Source organism: Lagenorhynchus albirostris, chromosome 3 (assembly GCF_949774975.1).
Source record: "Lagenorhynchus albirostris chromosome 3, mLagAlb1.1, whole genome shotgun sequence".
NCBI classification, from domain to species: Eukaryota; Metazoa; Chordata; class Mammalia; order Artiodactyla; family Delphinidae; genus Lagenorhynchus; species Lagenorhynchus albirostris.
Genome location: NC_083097.1, coordinates 119,070,739 through 119,089,803, shown reverse-complemented (window position 1 = coordinate 119,089,803; position 19,065 = coordinate 119,070,739). Strand labels below are relative to the sequence as shown.

At 45.9% G+C, this 19,065-nt stretch overlaps 1 protein-coding gene across 13 annotated transcripts in view; it reads right to left on the bottom strand.

Moving 5' to 3' along the window:
• Positions 1-19,065, bottom strand: part of ARHGAP26 (Rho GTPase activating protein 26) — a 543,304-nt gene that overhangs the window by 454,199 nt on the left and 70,040 nt on the right. The window contains exon 1 of one of the 13 annotated variants that reach the window (XM_060143881.1): positions 3,870-3,957. The exons of the other annotated variants lie outside the window; for them this stretch is intronic. The gene's annotated coding sequence lies outside the window, so the exon portion shown is untranslated. Of the gene's footprint in view, positions 1-3,869; positions 3,958-19,065 lie in introns of those variants that run through there. 13 annotated transcript variants of the gene reach the window in all.

Below are 19,065 nucleotides of genomic sequence, written 5' to 3'. Positions count from 1 at the left end.
CAGCTGCCTCCTAGCATCTGAAAGAAATAATAATTCTAAATGAATCTGGTATCCACCTCTTCTGTAAATATTTAGTAGAAAATCAGCTTCACCAGCACAAATATGTTCTCTCTCGCTTCCCACCCCTCCCCTTTCTTTCTGTAATCGGGATTTTAAAAGCCTGTTTGGGGCCTCCCTGGTGGCGCAGTGGTTGAGAGTCCGCCTGCCGATGCAGGGGACTCGGGTTCATGCCCCGGTCCGGGAAGATCCCACATGCCGCAGAGCGGCTGGGCCTGTGCCATGGCCGCTGAGCCTGCACGTCTGGAGCCTGTGCTCCACAACGGGAGAGGCCACAACAGTGAGAGGCCCGCGTACCACAAAAAAAAAAAAAAAAGCCTGTTTGGTTCATTCTTCTCCACCACGGTAAGTATTTACTGCTCTAAAATGTTGACTCTTGCCAAAATGTACACCACAGACCACTTACCTGGTTGTGTCATTCTTAATTATTATTTTTGTGATTCTTTACCTAAGAGAGACTTTTCTCTGAGGGCATCAGAGCTGGCTCTGAAAATTTACTACCATTTACACCTGGGGGCGGCGGGGGGGCTGTGGGACGGCAGGTAGAAATACCACAAGCTGGAGAGAAAAAGGATAGGGTGGGAGGGGTCCCTCTGACAGCATGTCTGGTTAAAGCCCCCTTCTATGGCAGCCTGTAGTAGAGAAACTGTTTGTAGTAAGACAAACAAACAAACAAAACACAACAGAGCCCCAACATAAATATTTACCCTTGCATAGAACAGCTGAGTCCCAGAACAACAGAGGAGATCCCCACACACCTCATCTTTGGGTCTGGCTTGTATCAGGTTAGATTCCCTGCACTTCCAGGCTCTCCTTGGTCTCCCATCAGTAATGAAGTTCAAGTCATTCAGACCCAAGGAGGCCTTTCTTCCCTTTGATTTCCCTCTGCTGAAGGTAAGAAGAACTTTTGAGTCTCAGAACAACTGTTTCCTTTGCTCCCAATTCAGGCCCAACAGGAACATGTATCTTCGGAGCAACAGTTCATTCACTCATGCTCTACCTCTCCACTAAGTGCCTCCCATGTGCCAGGGACTGTTGGAGGCAATGAGAATAAAACACTGAACAAAACTGATAATAGTCCTTGTGCTCCCCAAGCTGCAACCCGGTGGGGATAGACACTCAACACACACACACACACACACACACACACACACACACACACACCATCTAAAAGTTCACTGGCAAGAATATAAAAATGCGGATGGCAGCTGGGAAGGAATGATGTAAAGAGGAGAAAAGCAGACTCCCCCTCCCTCCCCATGAGGCAGAGGGGAAAGTGGCTGATCAGCTACCCAGAAACAAGACTTTTGAGACAGGCATTAAGAATTCCTCTAACCTTGTGGTGATGGCTTCACAGGTGTACACAGATGTCAGAATTTATCAAATTGTACAATTTAACATGTGCAGTTTTCTGTATGCCAATTAAGTTGTTTAAGAGAAAGAAAAAAAAGAATTTCCGCCCCTCCTCCCAAATTGGCTACCTACCTCTCATGATCTCCAGGATGATGAAGGTTCCTGTAGCTACAAACTAATAAAAATGACTTAGCTACCCCAAACATCCCACCCAGCCATATTCCTGTTCTTGATCTGCTCACAGCTTCATTCATTCATTCCACAAGGATTTATTAAACACCTACTACAGGTCAGATACTGTCCCCTGTGTTCTCCATTATACGACGAACAAACGCATATATAACCCAGCTCTCCTGGAGCCTGTAGCTTCCTACAAATGCACACCCAAGCAGAATGCTGTCTACATACTGAGAAGGACTTGCAAGATTCTCAGAACACGGAGTTAAGGCTACTCTGAAGAATTTTCACCATCATGAAAGACAACAACTTATTGTAAGCTTACTATGTGCCCAGCCCCTAAGTGCTTTAAAGGTATTACGTCATTTAATTCTCCCCCAATCCCTTTAAGATAAGTATTATTGTTTAAATCCATTTTACAAATGGGAAAATTGCCAGTTAAGTGGCAGAACCAAGATATAAACCCAGAGCCAGGCTCTAGATCCCACAATTTTAAAATCTAAGCTATAGCGTGAAAGGATAAGTTGCCCATCAACTGCCCCAGAAAGCCACTTTATAGTCTAAGCTATTCTTCCAGTCCAAATTTTGCTAAGCAGATTCTCTGACACTCCCCCATTAGTACTTCCACCACCTCTGGAGCTTGACAAAGGCAATTTTGAGAAGTGAGGGAGGTCACAGGTTTCAGAGCAGCAAGACTCTTCGAGAGAGAGATTGACTCTGACATCTCTCTGTGCCAAAAGAAGGGCTCAATGGTGCATGGAAAGACAACAGTTCGATTCCCTGGCTACAGGCAGAGTGATACCCAAGGCTTTCTGGCTGGTAAACATTTCTGTTGTTGGTCTTTTAAGACAGAAGTAAGGGACTTCCCTGGTTGGCACAGTGGATAAAACTCCGCTTTCCCAAGGCGGCGGGGGGGGGGGGGGGGTTCGATCCCTAGTCAGGGAACTAGATCCCACATGCATGCCACAACTAAGACCTGGTGCAACCAAATAAATAAGTAAATATCAAAAAAAAAAAAAGGCACAGGTAAGACACAAACTTACTGGGAGAGATCATAGCTATAACGATGACAGAGAGTCCAGAGGAACACAGAACACAGACCTCCACTGGATCAAAGACACTTTCCATCAGCCCTCACCCAGGGGCTCAACCAGATCATGTAAAATCAATCCAACTGCTGGCAGTACACATGCAGCCAGGAGCCAAAAATGCATCAACATGTGAGAATGCATGTGTGAAATGATAAAAACCCCTGTGATGACAAGTCATAGGCATCTGTATTAATAGCACAACTCCTATCATTGGAGTCATTCAGGGAAAAATGAGATAAATCTGCTCTAAGACAGCCTCCATGAAGAAACCAAACTCTCTGAATGTCGTGAGAGATATAAGGATGGCTTTAAGAATCCAGATCCTGCCACACTTTCTTTTCTAAGAAGGCCTTTTACCTTGGCCAGCAGACACATTGATCAAGAGGAGTCCGGCAATGAGTGTGCAAAGGGCTGGTCCCATGTCTCCAAAAGACAATGGGGTCCCCTCGACAATACCCACTAACACCTGTGAACATCCCACAATGCCTCAAAGGCTAAGTGTCTCCCATCTGAGACCCGCCCCTTCCAAACTACCTCCTGCTGCTCTGAGCCCCTACCTGGTAAAGGGTCCTCTAACATTTAGCCCTACTGCTTACCTCACTCACAAGACCCTTTTGTTTCTCATTAATATTTCTCAACCCAGCATTACCTGCCTCTGTGCAGAAAACCTGCAGAACCCTCTAGAACAAGTGCTTATCCTAACTTTAGGAAAATATGCCACTAGAAATGGAGGAGAGTCTAATGATGCATTGTGGGGGGGAAAGGAGGACGCACTGAGCACTACAGTAACAGAGCAAGTGTCCAGAGAGGGAGCAGGATTGCAAGAAAGAGGGAGAGCTTTAAGAGCACCAGTAGGTTTTCTCTGGAAAGGAAGGTGACCATCTTCTCTACTGATTAACTGTGTCTCCAACCACAGAGCATATGCTATTCAGAAACCACATGGCGGTAATATTTGAAAACGAACACACGTTCCTTCCTGAGCACCATTCATCTTTCTGGAAGACAAGCCAACACAAACATGAGTGCTTTGGGAGGGAAGAGAAAAGATGCGGCTGCAGCTGCTTCACCTGCTCTGAAGTCTTGTGATTTCTGGTCATTGTGTTTGTAGTTGGTTTTGTTCTTGTTTTGTATGAGAACCTGTCTCGCTCAAGGATGAGGAAACAACAGAGTGGAGAGTCCACTCCTACTCACCATGAAAACCTACTTGAATTGCTTCCACTAAGATGAAAGTTATCCTGTCTTCTTAATGGTTTCAATCTTTCATAACATTATTTAAAACTGCAGATCTTCATTCCCATCCTTTGCTTCCCTTTAAAGTGTTGTTTGTGGTTCAGAGAAGATGGTGATAAAACCTTTTTTAAAAAATTATTTCTTTCTTTCTTTGGTTGCGTGGGGTCTTAGTTGCAGAAGGCGGGCTCCTTAGTTGTGGCTCCAGGGCTCCTTAGTTGCAGCTCCAGGGCTCCTTAATTGCAGCTCCAGGGCTCCTTAGTTGTGGCATGTGTGTGGGATATAGCTCCTTGACCAGGGATGGAACCCAGGCCCCCTGCATTGGGAGCACAGAGTCCTATCCACTACACCACCAGGGAAGTCCCGATAAAACCATTCTTTTTAAATCAAATTGGAGCTGGGAATGGAATCAGCATGGAAGGGATAAATATCACAGCAGAGACAGTCAGTAAAAGATGATCTGGAGCATTACCTCCAGCTTAAAATCACTTTAGTGCAAAGATAACTAACTGCTCCTGGGATCCATAACACACCAATATTTATCCTCTGACAGTTACTTCTTGATAAGGTCAAGAAACCAAACAGGAGGAAAGGAAGGACTGCTTGGCCCAGAGATCAGAAATCCACTGGTTAATTCCCACAAGCCATGGCTGGACCACATAGAGTGAGGGAGCAGATCCCTGTTTTAAAGAGCTTCCAATCTTGCTCTTGGAAAACCCAATGATAAAAACTTCCCCAAGAATCATATGTTAGGGCACAGGTGTTCAAAACTAAAGTAACAACCCTCCAGAAAGTAGGCATAGAGGGAACTTATCTCAGCATAATAAAGGCCACATATGACAAACCCAGAGCCAACATAGTTCTCAATGGTGAAACCATTTCCACTAAGATCAGGAACAAGACAAGGTTGACCACTCTCACCACTACTATTCAACATAGTTTTGGAAGTTTTAGCCACAGCAATCAGAGAAGAAAAAAAATAAAAGGAATTCAAATTGGAAAAGAAGAAGTAAAGCTGTCATGATACTATACATAGAGAATCCTAAAGATGCTACCAGAAAACTACTAGAGCTAATCAATGAATCTGGTAAAGTAGCAGGATACAAAATTAATGCACAGAAATATCCAGCATCCCTATACACTAATGATGAAAAATCTGAAAGAGAAATTAAGGAAACACTCCCATTTACCACTGCAACAAAAATAATAAAATCCCTAGAAATAAACCTACCTAAGGAGACAAAAGACCTGTATGCAAAAAACTACAAGACACTGACGGAAGAAATTAAAGATGATACAAACAGATGGAGAGATATACCATGTTCTTGGATTGGAAGAATCAACATTGTGAAAATGACTATACTACCCAAAGCAATCTACAGATTTAATGCAATCTCTGCCAAACTACCAATGGCATTTTTCACGGAACTAGAACAAAAAACTGCACAATTTGTATGGAAACACAAAAGACCCCGAATAGCCAAAGCAATCTTGAGAAAGAAAAACGGAACTGGAGGAATCAGGCTCCCAGACTTCAGGCTATACTACAAAGCTACAGTAATCAAGACAGTATGGTACTGGCACAAAAACAGAAATATAGATCAATGGGACAGGACAGAAAGCCCAGAGATAAACCCACACACATATGGTCACCTTATTTTTGATAAAGGAGGCAAGAATATACAATGGAGAAAAGACAGCCTCTTCAATAAGTGGTGCTGGGAAAACTGGACAGCTACAAGTAAAAGAATGAAATTAGAACACTCCCTAACACCATACACAAAAATAAACTCAAAATGGATCAAAGACCTAAATGTAAGGTCAGACACTATAAAACTCTTAGAGGAAAACACAGGCAGAACACTCTATGACATAAATCACAACAAGATCCTTTTTGACCCACCTCCTAGAGAAAGGGAAATAAAAACAAAAATAAACAAATGGGACCTAATGAAACTTAAAAGCTTTTGCACAGTAAAGGAAATCATAAACAAGACAAAAAGACAAGCCTCAGAATGGCAGAAAATATTTGCACATGAAGCAACTGACAAAGGATTAATCTCCAAAATTTACAAGCAGCTCATGCAAGCTCAATATCAAAAAAACAAACAACCCAATCCAAAAATGGGCAGAAGACCTAAAGAGACATTTCTCCAAAGAAGATATACAGATTGCCAGCAAACACATGAAAGGATGGTCAACATCACTAATCACTAGAGAAATGCAAATCAAAACTACAATGAGGTATCACCTCACACTGGTCAGAATGGCCATCATCAAAAAATCTACAAACAGGGCTTCCCTGGTGGCGCAGTAGTTGACAGTCTGCCTGCCGATGCAGGGGACGTGGGTTCGTGCCCCGGTCCGGGAGGATCCCACACACCGCGGAGCAGCTGGGCCCGTGAGCCATGGCCACTGAGCCTGTGCGTCCGGAGCCTGTGCTCCGCGACGGGAGAGGTCACAGCAGTGAGAGGCCCGTGTACTGCACAAAAAAAAAAAAAAACTACAAACAATAAATGCTGGAGAGGGTGTGGAGAAGAGGGAACCCTCTTGCACTGTTGGGAATGTAAATTGATACAGCCACTATGGAGAACAGTATGGAGGTTTCTTAAAAAACTAAAAATAGAACTACCATACGATCCAGCAATCCCACTACTGGGCATATACCTTGAGAAAACCATAATTCAAAAAGAGTCATGCAGGGCTTCCCTGGTGGCGCAGTGGTTGGGAGTCCGCCTGCCGATGCAGGGGACACGGGTTCGTGCCCCAGTCCGGGAGGATCCCACATGCTGCGGAGCGGCTGGGCCCGTGAGCCATGGCCACTGAGCCTGCACGTCCAGAGCCTGTGCTCCGCAACGGGAGAGGCCACAACAGTGAGAGGCCCGCGTACTGCACAAAAAAAAAAAAAAAAAAGTCATGTACCACAATGTTCATTGCAGCTCTATTTACAATAGCCAGGACATGGAAGCAACCTAAGTGTCCACCGACAGATGAATGGATAAAGAAGATGTGGAACATATATACAATGGAATATTACTCAGCCATAAAAAAGAAACAAAATTGAGTCATTTGTAGTGAGGTGGATGGACCTAGTCTGTCATACAGAGTGAAGAAAGTCAGAAAGAGAAAAACAAATACCATATGCTAACACATATATATGGAATCTTAGGGAAAAAAATGGTTATGAAGAACCTAGGCGTAGGACAGGAATAAAGACACAGAAGTAGAGAAGGGACTTGAGGACACGGGGAGGGGGAAGGGTAAGCTGGGATGAAGTGAGAGGGTGGCATGGAGTTATATACACTACCAAATGTAAAATAGATAGCTAGTGGGAAGCAGCCGCATAGCACAGGGAGATCAGCTCAGTGCTTTGTGACCGCCTGGAGGGGTGGGATAGGGAGGGTGGGAGGGAGGGAGATGCAAGAGGGAGTAGATATGGGGATATATGTATAGCTGATTCACTTTGTTATACAGCAGAAACTAACACACCATTGTAAAGCAGTTATATACCAATGAAGATGTTAAAAAAACAAAAAAACTAAAGTAATTCTTTGCCTTGCAAAGAAATCACTGTAGGCAAGATTCTTTCACGAAGTGCTCACCTAGGTAGCAACCACACCACATACACAACAGAGCTTTCTCTAACCCCACGTTACATGAAGCGAGAAGCATTCACCTTGGCTGATGAGCTAAGGCTTGAGAACTACCTACGGTGAGAACTTGACCACAAAAAATAAGGAAAAACTGGAAGAGAGTAAAGGAGGGAAACATGATTGGGAAAACCACAGGGCCACTCACGACATTTACTTCAAACAAGTTTTTACTTGGCTCAAGGTCCCATGGTCTCAAATTTAAATGACCCCAGGAAGAAAGGTGGCCACCCAGTCCTGTAATGTTCTATCACCATCAGAATGCTGACGAAAAGCTCAGGGAGTATCTGTTCACAGTCCAGGCAAAATCAAAACTAGTGTCTAGAGTGACTTACAGTTTATAAGTAAGGCGGCTGAGAGTGCTGGCGTTCTACAGCAGAAATAAACAGTCCCAGGTCGCACTGTGGGCAGAAATCAACTTTTCCAACTGAAGTTCAAAATTCCTTTCTCCCAAGCCACTCCCCTTCACCAAGTAAAACTCCACCCCCTCCAGACACTGCCATTCTGCTGGGCTGAACAACTCTATATGGAGCCCCTCCCAGGTGCAGGCACTATTTTAGGTCAGAACAAACCCAGCCCAGGCCCCACCCTCCTGGGGCTTACACAGCCCTGCTCTCTTCTGAATCAGAGGGATCCCAGGGTCCCCAAACACACACACCACCCAATCCTCCTGGCTGAGCATTTGTCCTTGCTGTTCCCTCCACCAACAATGTTTAACTTCCCCGTTTCCTCTCATCCAGATGGACCAGTCCGTCCAATACCATCTCCTCCATGAAGTCCACCCCAATGCCACACCAGCCCGACTGCAGCTTCTCCCCTCCACCCACACAAAGCAGGCGTCACTCCCCTCCCTTGAACTTCTTCATGTCACTCTACTTGTGCATGTAATGGCAATTAATATGTTACTGTCCATTGCAGTATTCACTGTGACCTGGGCTTGGGCTGGGCTGGGACAGCCTCCCCAGGGCTCAGTTTCTGTATCTTTAAAACAAGGAGATAAGAATACCTAAAAATAATAAAAGGAAAAGTAGACACCTTTTAGGGAGTTCTTACCATGTACCAGAGAAATGTGAAATTTACAAACATTACCTCATTTGATCCTCAGAATGCTATGAGGCATGCACTGTCATCCTCCTTTCATAGATGAGAAAACAGAAGATCAGAAACGCTGAGCGATTTGCCCAAGTCCACAGACGGCAAGCAGCAGAGCAGAGGTTCCCACTCTGGCAGCCCTCCACCCGGGCCCTCTCTTAAATCACTAGGCTCTACTGCCCTTCTTTTCTTCAGTTTCCTACCTACCTCACAGGGCTGTTCTGAGATAATACAGGAAAAGGCCTTAGCACACTGACTGGTTCTGGGTCTTTCTGTTCCCAGAAAGGTAGCATCCTTTAAGGGAGAGCTATTGGCACATGTGTGTGCTTTAATCATACTAATCAACAGATAATGGATGAATGAATAAATGAATGCATGAAATGAAAAGAATGAAGGGCATCAGCTGAACTACCAAAATAAGAGAAGGAAGCATCTTACAAGTGCTTACTTAACATTCTATATATAGACCCGCACAGGGCAGCACAAAATGTAGCCTCTTTCCAATGCATTGTTATAAGGGGCAACGGTGTGAGAGGTGACAGCAGCGGGGTGAGCAGGAAAGACACAGCACCTCCCAGGAGCAGCAGGCCCAGTTCTGCAGCCCTCCCTAAGATGAAATCCCCACTGGAGGGAAATCCCATCCGAATCCTCTTTGTCAGGGCAGAGAAGGTCAACAAGACTAATCCTCCAGGGGACCTGGAATTCTGGTTCACCTGTGCCACACCAAAGGACAGCCTCCCGGGAGCAAGACACGTGCCTCAGGGTGGCACACCCCACCCTCCTCCTGCTCTGAGCTGACTCATCCTCGCCTCACACACGCATGCACCTCAGCTCCCACCTGAGTGCAGCCACTATCCCAGCATGTGACCTTGGGCGGGGCATGGGCCTATCCAAGCCTTATTCTTCTCATCTGGAAAATCCAGATAATCCCAGAGCTACCCTCAGAGTGCTGATGGGAGGAGTGGACAGATACTCCACGGAGCCATTGCCTGGCACGTAAGGAGCACTTGGTGTCTGCCAGCTATAAACGTACGCAGACAATGGGGACACAGAGGGACCCCAACATCGCCCTGCACTGCCCTTGCTTCCAGGAATGGCAGCTTGGCCCCGTGCACTCCAAGCAACCAGTGCATGGTTCTTTACAGGAATTATGTGGCCAATCTCAGTGTGGCACACGAACTATACCTCTTTGACAATAACAAGAACTGCAGCTGGTCTTACAGAGGGGGAAAGACCAGTGGGTGGGGATAGAAAGGGGAAAATGCAAACAGGGAAATGGAAGAGAAGGATGTCGCCTAACCAGCTGCCGATATGCCAAGAGCTGTGCTGGTGGCAAGCCCAGACTCGGGAGAAAGCAGACACAGATCCCTTCGGGGACTCAGCGCTCAGTCTATCAACAAAAGAGACCCGAGTGTCAGTCCTGCCCCTCAAGCCATCACAGCAAATATCAGCCAGCTGGGAGATCGGCCACCAGCATTTGGACATCAACCAGGGCAGACAACTTGGCTGCTTTAGCTGGTTTTAGTCTTCAGAAACTGATACGCCTCTGTACATGAACAGCAGACACAGAAGTCTCTTCCTTTTCTAAAAATACACATCTGCAGTTCAGCACTGAGAAGGCCATCTAGAGCCCATAACAAAGCCGGCATCTGCAGATGTCTGGGCCCCAGAAGGAAAAGCATTTCCTTTATCAATAGCAAAGTCACCCGGAGGATGACTCTGTCTCGGGGAACAGCATGGCCCAGAGGTACTCCGCGACTGAGACAGACTGGACCTAACTCCCACCTCTGCCACTTGCCCTGCTCAGTTAACTTCTCTCAGCCTCAGTTTCCTCATCTGTAAAGTGAGAGAGCCGCCGCATCCACCTGGTAGGGTTCTTGTGAGGATCAGAAATGACTGCAAAGGGACTTCCCTGGTGGCCCAGTGGATAAGAATCTGCCTGCCAACACAGAGGGCACGGGTTCGAGCCCTGGTCCGGGAAGATCCCACATGCCACGGAACAACTAAGCCTGTGCGCCACAACTACTGAGCCTGCGCTCTAGAGCCGCGAGCCACAACTACTGAGCCCACGTGCCACAACTACTGAAGCCTGCGCGCCTACAGCCCGTGCTCCGCAACAAGAGAAGCCACTGCAATGAGAAGGCCGCACACTGCAACAAAGAGTAGCCCCCACTCGCCGCACCTAGAGAAAGCCCGCGGGCAGCAACGAAGACCCACCACAGCCAAAAATAAATAAAATAAATAAATTTATTTAAAAAAAGACTGCAAAGCACCTAGGACAGTTCCTGGCACACAGCAGGCCATCAATACACAGGAGCTTGGTCATTCCTGGAATCCCAGGGTCTCCCTCTCCCTTCATCCCTCTCTTATCCCTGAAATAAGCCAGCCAGGAAGACAAAGACTGATTTTCCTGCTCCCCGGGCAGCTCACTCCTGAAGGCCATTGCTGGTGTGTGTTCTGGGCAGCAACTCCAGGGCCAAGCAAGCAGGAGGCTGCTTGTTAGCAGATGGAGTGGAGGAGGAAAAGAAAGCCCATCCCCCAGTCCTCAGGGAGGGCTGCTCCATGCACCCCAGCCTCAGCTAAGGACCAGGGGGCAGAGGGAAGATAAGGCAGGGTCCCTCCGGAAAGGAGGCCACAATCGTCTGAGAGGGTTTCCTTCTGGAGTTCACAGACAAGGAGCTTCAGAAGGTCCTGCCTGAATCCTCTGAAACTGAATATGATTTGGGGTGAACATGTACTTTCCTGGGAGACAGTCCAGACATCCATCAGACTCTCAACAAAGTCTGTGATACTCCCCTCAACAAAAGGCTTTAAAACCACCAACTCATTAAGGGAAAACAAGAATGTCTGAGAAAAAGAGAATAACATAAAATGATCTCTAATTTTTAGTTCACATGTAATGATACTTACCAGGTGCTTTACCATGTGTCACGTCACTCAGTCCCCACGACAGGGGAAAATGACAGTCACCATCCCCAGATGAGGAAACGGAGGCTTAGAAGAGGATACCACTTCCCAAGGCCCCTGGATGAGCAAATGGCAGAACCAGGATGCAACCCCAAGAGCGTCTGAGGCCAGGGCTCAGGATCCTCGTCACCACATCACAGTGTCACCTTCTCCAGGCCAAGCCCCAGATCTTACAAACTAGAAGGAAGGGTGGAAGGAAGGGCAGAAGGGAAGCGGGGGCGGGGGTTAGAACCTGACTTACAGTTCAACAATCTTTCCACTACACCCATCCTTCCTGTCTTCACACACTGACACTGAGAAATTTTCTACATGTCAGGAAAGAAACAAGAAGTCGTAAGGAAGTATACAGAAAGCTGGGTGTGTTACATCAGTACCAAAAGCCTCAATTTCCTTGCTGGAAAGATGGGGATTATAAACGACTACTCCGTGCACATCTGGGATGCAGTAAGCATTCATGAATGGTACGGCATCATTGTAATTATTAAAATCTGGTGAAATCGCATGTCCTAGTGATCGAAGGTGCCATCTTTATGTCAATGAACCCCACACTGTTGGCTTCAATGAGCCCACCTCCCTGTATCCCTGAACTCTGCTCAAATGCTGCTGAAAGAGAGTCCTCGCTTTGGCTCCCAGCACTGATCAACCAGGGAAGCCAGCTGCGGCAGCCAGCAAGACTTGGGAGCAAGCCTGGGTCCCAGAGCCAACTCTCCGACATCATCTGAGGTGCAGAGAGGTCTTGGAAACCTCCAGGGTGATTACAGGAGGTAGGGAATATCCATGGAAGGCTTCTCCAGATACTGAAAAGAAAAACAGACAGTAAGTATAAGAAGTTCTCAAAGGTGGGGCAGCTCCACCTCTGAGCCAGATATGCCAACAGGTGAAGAAGCCAGGATTTGGATGGACAAGGGCTTGGGAGAACAAAGGTTTGGGACACCTCTGACTCACAGCCCCTTCATCCCTACAAGAAACCCATCTAACTGATGTAATTCTTCAAGGAAGATAATTTTCATGAGTTGGACCCACTCTTCACAGCCAGAATATACCAACTCTAGCACCATCGATGACGCCTCCACACAAAAAACAACTGTTGACAATAACAGCTGCATTTATTAAATAATTATACTCTGCACTGTCCCTTACATATATTATCTCATCTAAGCCTCAAAATGCATGGAATTTTGAGATAATTCCCATCCCTGTTTTACAGATGGGAAATTAGCCTTGGAAAGTTGAAGTAGCCTGTCCAAAGTCATAGGGCTAGTAGGTGACAAAAGAGATTGCTCTTACTACTATGTGTTTTCAGATAAAATACTGGGTTCTACCCATGGGGCCTCTAGACATCTACTTCTCCTAGTCCTTCCAGAAAGTGAGGAACTTACTTATTCCACTCTATCCTAATCCAAAATACTTTTTATGCTAGGTACTGAACCCAAGATAAACTCCACCAAGGCAAGCATCAGTTATGCTCAGAAGCACACAAGAGAGGGGCTTAAATAATACACAGTATACGTGAGGTGAGGATATTAACACATGAGGGAAAGGAGGATGTGACCATGAATCTTCTGTCGCACAGACCGACATATGCAGAACGTTCCACACTCCTCTCTTCTCAAGAACAATTTCAAGAAAAGATGCCTTCTCCCAAGAGAACAAAACTCCAAAATGTTAGTAGAGTGTCTCTAGAATAAGGAAAAGAAGAATGGAAAGGAAATATCACTTGAAAAAAAAGCACACACATAATACCATGCAAGTGTTCTCCATTAGATTTCCCAAAGCAAGTCATGACTTTGGAACCCACCCATTAACACAAATCAAAATAATCTGAACCAAATGTTCCCATTTAAAGGCCCTTTCCCCCTTGAAGAGTTCTACAATGTTCTACCAGGGTAAATGCACTCTCGTACACCAGGCCACCTCACTCCAGTAATTACCACCAGACTTGAGGTTTGCTTGGCTCTGACCAAGCCAGCAAAAGTCTATGAACCCCAAAACCGAGAGCAAAGATCACAAGAGCAGTGGGGAGAGGTAGACACAATGAACGTGGGAAATTCTGCAACGGTACCGCCCTCTGGAAATGAAACTCTCTCTCTCTCTCTCTCTGGATTTCTGTTCCTAGGTCATCCTTCAACAGGACTCACACCCTCTTCAATTGGCCATCTCCTTTGCTCCAGCCGGAGGGATCTGTCACTTAGCAACTACTCTCCAACAAAATACTAAGGAAAACTGGGAAACCAAAACTAGGAAGCCAAGATGAAGTCAGACTTTTGACAACTCTTGCTCCCGTGCCCTCATGGGACAAGCTTCAGGCAGAGCCAAGAAATCCATAGTTTCCATCAGACCTGGGCTCAGAGTGAGCCCTTGGAGATCCTCATGCGGTAAAAGATAGATTCCAACGTTACTAACCTCCCGAAATAAACTGTTACGGATCCAGTTTTCATACGTTTATAAAATCTGTTCTTACGACTTTTCACAATTTCAGTCTCAGGGAAAATAAATGAATTACATGTGTTTACTATCTACCGTGTGAAAGGAACATTTCTTTTTATGTTCCTAAATTACCTCTATTGAACCTTTTCTTAGAGGGGAACAGAAGGGAAAAAACTTGCAGGATAGATGTTAAAGGGGTGGCTAATCCAACTATTATGCTAGGATTTTGTGAACGAGCCCACGCTTACCCTAGCCATTCCTTGAAACTTTTCTCCCAGCTTATGAATGGAGTATGTATACGGGGAGCCCAAGAAGAAGGCTATGTGAAACTCCACAGATATCTTTTCTGCTGACTCTGTTGGCCAACTAACGAGGCTGAAATAATATCATGGCAACTACCACTCACCCCGGGCTCTCCCATCTGTTTACCTAGGAACCTTGTAACTATGTGAAATTTCTATCCATTTACTTGTTTACCGTCCATCTTTTCCAAGTGAATCTGGGCTTCATAAGAGTAGAGCTTTGTCTGCCTTGTTCACAAGCATGTAGAACATTTTTGGCCCCATTAAACAATTGTCAAAGGAACTTAACAGTAACTACGTGCTTTGTGAGGTTGCCTAGGCTTCTGAACAAAGACGATGGGCTTGTTCCTTCCTGAGAGAAAAAAGTAATCTATGGATTATTCCTCCATGATGAGGTAAAGCTCTGCCAGCCCCTCCCCATCATATATTCACATGGCTGTGGGTAAACTCAGTTCAGGTTCCACCCCAAAACTGTGTAAGCTTAGCCTCTGTAACAACTGCAAATTCATAAATCACACTAACCATGATGATACAGGGACTCAATAAACTGCCCAGGCCCTGAATGAGCCTATTCAGCAAGAGCAGAGTCAACATATACGTGGCAGATTATATGCTCCAAAGATGACCACACCAACACAGCCCAACCCACATGTTACTCTTATGATGAGTGAGACACAGGCACTCATCCATTAAGCGGTGGGACTACATTCCCCTCCCCTTGAACCAAATGGGCCACTGCAACAGCCTCAACCAAAAGAACATGGCGGAAGCGATACTGCACAACTTCAGAGGCGAGATCAAGAGCCAAGATGGCATCTGCCCGGTGTGCACTCCCTCCTGGCCTTGACACGTGACTTGGGAGCCCGCAGCCACCTTGTGGAGCTGGAGAGACCATACAGAGAGACCACATAAAGGGATGACCAGTTGCTCCCACCCTCAGCTGTTCTGGTCCTCCCAGCCCAGGTGCCAGACACGTGAGTGGGCCAATGAGTCAGGTGATTCCAGCCCCAGCCCTCAGGTCACCCTGGATGACGCTGGGGAGAGCCGAAACAAGGTGTCTCTAGTGAGCCCTGCCCACACTGCAGATCCATGAGTAAAATAAACCTCGTTGCTTTAAAACCATCGAGTTTTGAGGTAGTTTGTTTTTCAGCCACCGTAGCTGGAACAATATACCAAATCAGTAATAAGAGTCCCTCATCTGTAGTTCTCACCGCCACGTCCTAATGGGGGGGTGGGGGGGGACCAACACTTCAGTCCACACGCAGTGTATATTTACATACAAATATACGATCCCAAAATCTCTGGGTCAAGAAAAGTCATAAAACAAGAAGCAGAAAAAATACAGAACTGCACAGCACACAAAGCTCTTCCAAGTTCTCCGGTCTCCGAGCTCTTTGGACTCAAAGAAGCTGAGTCTGGCTCTTCGGCCAGCTGCCACTTTCCCCCTTCACTGTCCATTTTCATTCGCACGAACAGAATGGAAAGTGAGAACATTTCCCTTTTGAACAAGCTCTTTTTACCAGCTTGTTCACTCTCAGAAAAGCCTTACTCCAGAACTTTTCTGTTTTGAATAGGACAGAATAGGGATTATTTACCTGTGTGAGAGCTCTCTTAGATCTGTTTTGGCAGACTTTAATCAACCAAACTTGGAAGGATATTCTTCTAATGAGGAAAAGCCTTTAAATTTCACTATTTATTGAAAGAACATTTTACATGCATTTTACATGATCCCACATGGGTGTCAGCATCAGACATACATGAGTTCAAGTACCAGCTCGACCAATTAGCAGCTGTGTGACCTCGAGCAAGTGACTTAACTTCTCTGTACATCAGTTTATTGTACCTGTGATGGAGATAATAATAACCCTCAAGGGGGTGAGTTAATATAGCTAACACTTATAAAGTGCTTACCATATGCCAGACACTGTTCTTAGTGCCCAAAGGCACTCAGACCATACCTGGCCGAGGGTGGGTACTCCATAAGCAGCGGCTGCCATGAGCATCATTATTACTAACGTTAACATCAGTAGATGACGATTTTTTCCTATGACTGAAGCCATAATGCTTTGGGATAACTCTGTAAGTATCAACTCTTATTACAGCACAAGAACCATGAGGCTCAAATTTATAGTCAACTCATAAAACTGTAAACTCATAAGATGTATAAGGATCATCAGAGGTGTCTGTTAAAAGGAAGATCCCTGGCTACACCTCCTGAGATTTTGATTTAATAGTCTGGGATGGAGTCCAGGAAGTTGCTTTCTTTTTTTTATTATTATTATTATTTCTTTTTTTAAATTTATTTTTGTCTGCATTGGGTCTTAGTTGCGGCACGCGGGATCTTCGTTGAGGCACGCGGGATCTTCGTTGAGGCATGCAGGATCTTCCGTTGAGGCACGCGGGATCTTTGTTGAGGCATGCGGGATCTTTGTTGAGGCATGCGGGATCTTTCGTTGCGGTGTGCAGGCTCTTCGTTGTGGTGTGCGGGCTTCTCTCTAGTTGTGGTGTGCGAGTTTCCTCTTCTCTAGCTGTGGTGTGCAGGCTCCAGGGCGTGCGGGCTCCGTAGTTGTGGCACGAGTGTTCCAGAGGGCATGGGCTCTGTAGTTTGCAGCACGTAGGCTCTAGTTGAGGCACACGAGCTCAGTAGTCGTGGCACGCAGGCTTAGTTGCCCCGCGGCATGTGGGATCTTAGTTCCCTGACCAGGGCTCAAACCTGAGTCCCCTGCATTGTAAGGCGGATTCTTTACCACTGGGCCACCCGGGAAGCCCCAGGAAGTTGCTTTCTTAACACCCCCACAGGTGACTCCAACAAACCCTACCCTACAGATGCTTGTGTAAATATCTGGACTAAATCAGTCATGATGCCACAGAAAGAGCATAAGCTCAGAGTCAGAGTTCTGGCTTCTAGTCTCAGCTTTGCCTCTAACTAGTTCTACAGCTGGGACACAGTCCCTTAACTTCTCTGGGTCTCAATAAAATGCAGGCTTCAGACTAGGTAATCCCAAAGGTGCCTCCTTCTCAAAATTGATCCCACTGACCACTAGAACCAAGTACCTCAGATAACCCCTTGTTTTGTGCATTTGTAGCAAGTGAGCTAAGAGCTCTAATTTATTAAGCCCCACTGTGTGCAAGACCACTGCCTGGGATGCTTCATTCAATTATTTTTAATGTTCACAACCGTCAGAGGTTCAATAACTGCCTGAGGTGACACAGCCAGTAAGTGGCAGAGCCTTGATTCTATCCCAGGTTTACCTGACCCGACACCTGTGTTCTTACACCATTATGCCTTTGGCCGTCTCACTGCAAAGTTCATTTCTTTGCATTTCTTTTTTGTTTTGTTTTGCTCCATTGAGAATTAAAGGTAAATGCCTATACTCCTCAGCTCTGCAAAGAACCAAAGGACAAGAACAGGACAGAGAAGGAGAGAAAGTGGGCCAGCTGGGAACTCAGCAGAAAAAGTGGGTCTTCTTATCATCCCAAAAGAGCTCAAATGAAGCTCAAAAAACAAGATACCAGGTCAGAATGATGTCTTTAGCAGGAGGAACTGCAAGGGAGGTTGGAAAAGAGGAGAGCAAAGAAGTGAACACAAGCACTGAGGTTGGTCGGCGGGAGAGGGTGAACAAATAGTATTTCACCAAGATCTTCCCTCCTTTTCTTAATTGCTCTTACGGGAAGAACAGGACTTTCCGACAGAGTATCCTCTACCGCGCTTAGAGATACAATGGGAACGTTTCTCATGATGTCCACTCTTTTGTTTTGTCTTGCCAAGTAACTTAAAGGGAACCTAATCCCAGGCCTCTCGCCTCCAAACTTCATTACTTCATCCTGGGGACTCAGAGGGAAAACGTAAAGCTGGTACGGAGGAGGAGAAAAAGTATTCACTATGGCAAGTTCCAGAGAATGGGTTTATACAAACACTGGGTTTCCAAATTTGTTCTGTGCGAGATTTAAAGGGGTGTCTGAAGGACAGGTAGCCTGGGGTAAGTCGCAAGGAAAAAGCACAGGACTTGAAATCAGAAAACCCCAAGTTCGGATCCCAGCACCACATGGGATACGTCCTATCTGACCTGGGTCAAGTTACATCATCTTCCTTCAGATTCCACATCTGTAAAATGGGCACAATAACACTGACGTCATAGACCTGTCTTAAAGAACAGATGGACTAATGTATGTGAGATGCCTAACATGGTATCTGACCCAAAGTTTTTCTAAATTGGGAAAGAGGTAAGCAAAAAATGTGCCATAAAGTCTTCTTTATATTTGTTCAGTTTCAGACATCTTCAAACTACTCTGCTGGGAGACTAAAGATGGGGGCTCCCTGCAATTCTCTTCCAATCTTCACTCTTCTAAGTAACCCAGGGACAACTCCTGTGAAAACAAATGCCTTTGAGATGTGTCAAAACACCCACTGATGCCAATGAAAACCATGGTGATTACTTCAGACTGGGTGCATAAGAGACTCAGTATCATCTGAAGCCCAAAACAGAGCAAAGAGAAAAGGTGGCCTAATAAACACACCCAGGTAAGGGCATTTAGCTCTTGCTTTACAGGTGTTATATTGAATTCCAGTACTGGGAGGAAGGAAAACTTCTTTCAAGTTGTAAATGATCTATAGGACTCGTTCATCACAGAGGAGAAGGCTCTCAGGTTTTCAGGAAGCCAGCACCTCTCTCCAGGGGCTAAGAATGAACCCTAGATTCAGGGAGAAGCCAAACCCCAGAG